This window comes from Kogia breviceps, chromosome 4, assembly GCF_026419965.1.
Source record: "Kogia breviceps isolate mKogBre1 chromosome 4, mKogBre1 haplotype 1, whole genome shotgun sequence".
NCBI lineage: Eukaryota > Metazoa > Chordata > Mammalia > Artiodactyla > Physeteridae > Kogia > Kogia breviceps.
Genome location: NC_081313.1, coordinates 110,709,606 through 110,712,810, shown reverse-complemented (window position 1 = coordinate 110,712,810; position 3,205 = coordinate 110,709,606). Strand labels below are relative to the sequence as shown.

At 33.4% G+C, this 3,205-nt stretch overlaps 1 pseudogene; it reads left to right on the top strand.

The window, feature by feature from the left end:
* Positions 1-1,237: 1,237 nt before the first annotated feature.
* On the top strand, positions 1,238-1,429 carry LOC131754415 (cytochrome c oxidase subunit 7C, mitochondrial pseudogene; annotated as a pseudogene).
* Positions 1,430-3,205: the final 1,776 nt, after the last annotated feature.

The following is a 3,205-nucleotide window of genomic DNA, read 5'->3' as shown; positions in this document are numbered from 1 at the left end:
GCAAAGGAAACCATAAACAAGATGAAAAGACAACCCTCAGAATGGGAGAAAATATTTGCAAATGAAGCAACTGACAAAGGATTAATCTCCAAAATGTACAAGCAGCTCATTCAGCTCAATATCAAAAAAACAAACAACCCAATCCAAAAATGGGCTGAAGATCTAAATAGACATTTCTCCAAAGAAGATATACAGATAGGCAACAAGCACATGAAGTTATGCTCAACATCATTAATCATTAAAGAAATGAAAATCAAAACTACAATGAGATATCATCTCACACCAGTCAGAATGGTCATCATCAAAAAATCTAGAAACAATAAATGCTGGAGAGGGTGTGGAGAAAAGGGAACACTCTTGCACTGCTGGTGGGAATGTAAATTGATACAGCCACTATGGAAAACAGTATGGAGGTTCCTTAAAAAATTACAAATAGAACTACCTTACAATCCAGCAATCCCACTACTGGGCATATACCCTGAGAAAACCATAATTCAAAAAGATACTGCAACCCAGTGTTCATTGCAGCGCTGTTTCCAATAGCCAAGACATGGAAACAAGCTAAATCGCTAACAACAGAGGAACGGATAAAGAAGATGTGGTACGTATATACAATGGAATATTACACAGACATTTAATAGAATGAAATAATGCCATTTGCTGCAACATGGATGGACCTGGAGATTATCATACTATGTAATTAAGTCAGACAGAGAACACAAACATCATATGATATCATTTATATGTGGAATCTTTAAAAAATGATACAAATAAAATTATTTACAAAATAGAAACATACTCACTGACTTAGAGAATGAACTTATGCTTACCAGGGGAGAAGGGGGAGGGGGAGGGATAAGTTGGGAGTTTGGGATTGACATGTACACACTGCTCTATTTAAAATAGATAACCTAACACAATATTGTAAAGCAATTATACTCCAAGAAAGATGTTTAAAATAAATAAAATAAAATGTTTTAAAAAATAAAACATAAAATAGATAACCAAGGACCTACTGTATAGCACAGGGAACTCTGCTCAATACTCCATAATAACCTAAATGGGGAAAACACTTGAAAAAGAATAGATACAAGTATATATATATCTCAGTCAATTTGCTGTACACCTGAAACTAACACAACATTGCTACTCAACTATGCTCCAATACAGCTGGTGTGCCACCACCATTTCTTGCACCTTCAGTCTCGGTGACTTTTGCAGAGCTTCCCACAGCACTATGTTAGGATAGAGCATCCAGAGGTTCACAACCTCTGTGGTCCGTAGGAGCCACTATGAGAAGGGTCCAGGGAAGAATTTGCCATTTTCAGTGGACAAGAAGTAGCAGTTACTAGCAGTTATGACTTTGTACTTTGGGTCTGGATTTGCTGTGCCTTTCTTTAGAGTAAGACAGCAACTGTTTAAAAAATAATCCATGAGACAGATATGTAGAGCAGATTTTAAGAGGGGCAGTCTCTTTGAAAAAAGGATCAAACTCTTGAACTCAGCATCCTAGATATGTTTGTAAATCAACTTATGGCATAAACACTTAATGCTTCTTCTCTGAAATATGGAACATGCTAATTGAGCTCGTGCTTACATTTTATTTGGATAATATTCCATTATTAGTTTCTTAATTAAATATTACATGATTTAGCTTGTTTCTTGGTCTTAAATTCTGAATTTTAATTTTTGTTTGCTGGTTCAGGAATTTGTCAGTAATTCACTGTAAAAGAGAAATGCAAACTTTGTCCTGTACGTTTTTTTAATTTAACGGGAGAAAAAAGATACACTTTTAGTCTTTTTTTACTTTGAAGGAATAAATTCTTTTTTCCCCGTAAGTGACAATTAGTTAACCATTGGAAAATCAGTAGTGTATGCAGATTTAAGTTCAAGAGTTTCATTTTATTCATCTAGACCTGTACCCTAAAACTGAAATTTTTCACTTGATAAATGTGCTACTGACCAACATTAGTCTTTTTTAGAACGAATGAAAGAATATTTGAAATGGAATGTCTATATAATAGACAATATAGGAAATATTCCCAATTTATTCTGCAGCTTTGACTAATAGAAATGGGTTACGAGATGGCTCTGATTAGTAATTGTATCAGTGAATCAAAATTATGAGTAGTGAAATGCTGCTTACCACTTAAAATGTAATGACTTAGTTCCTGGGGCTTTATATTAGGGCAGGGGAAAAGTAATTAGCTACTGAATATTTTAACCCCAATTTGGTCCCTAGAATACCTTTCTTTAGGCTCTTCAATAACCACCTGGCAACTACTTAAATATGTATGCAATTTAGTCTAAATGACTCTGTCCAACCATTCCATGTATTTGTGTGTTATTTTTTGATTATCCACTGATGAGTCAGATGTTATTCTGTGCTTCGAGAGTTTTTCTATATAACATTAAGAATTTCTACAGCAAAAAAAAAAAAAAAGAATTTCTACCTTTGGGAACAGTAGAAGCAAGATTAAGAGTTTAAGGTTCATAAAATGATTCTGAATTATTGGTTTGAATGTTTGCTCAAATGCAAATGTAACATTCTGGATTTTCTTGGAGGAAATGGGAATAGAGCCTCCTTCCTGTTTTTACATTCACTGAGCTATATAAAAATATTTTAAGTGCTGGAAAAAAAACTATACTCCAATATAAAATAAAAATTTTTTAACTGTTCTGGTCATATTAATAGCTCACAGTAGACTTTAGAGCAAACAGCGAGGTTGAAGAGAGTTACTACATGATAAAAGTTGCCATTCACCAGGCAGATAAAACAAATTATAAAACCATAGCCTCAAAGTATATAAAGCAAATTTGATAGTGTTACAAGGAGGAACCAAAAATCTACCATCATGCCAGGAGATTTTAACATAGCTCTCTCAATAATTGTCTTGAGCAAATAAAAAGTGATAGGGATAGAATAGTTGAACCACACAACAAATAAGCTTAATTGAGAGATGTATGTAGAACCCTGCAATTAGAGAAAACAAAACATTTTCAAACTCACACCAAACTACAAAAAAAAACATGTACCGGGCACAATGCCATAAAAAAACTTTTTCAGTACCACATAATCAAAATCATAAAACATGTTCTCTAATCATAATTTAGTAAAACAGAAATCAATAACAGAAAAGATGACCAAAGAATCTCTGTACATTTGGAGACTTAAATGTGTAATTGTTAATAATTTGTAAGTCAA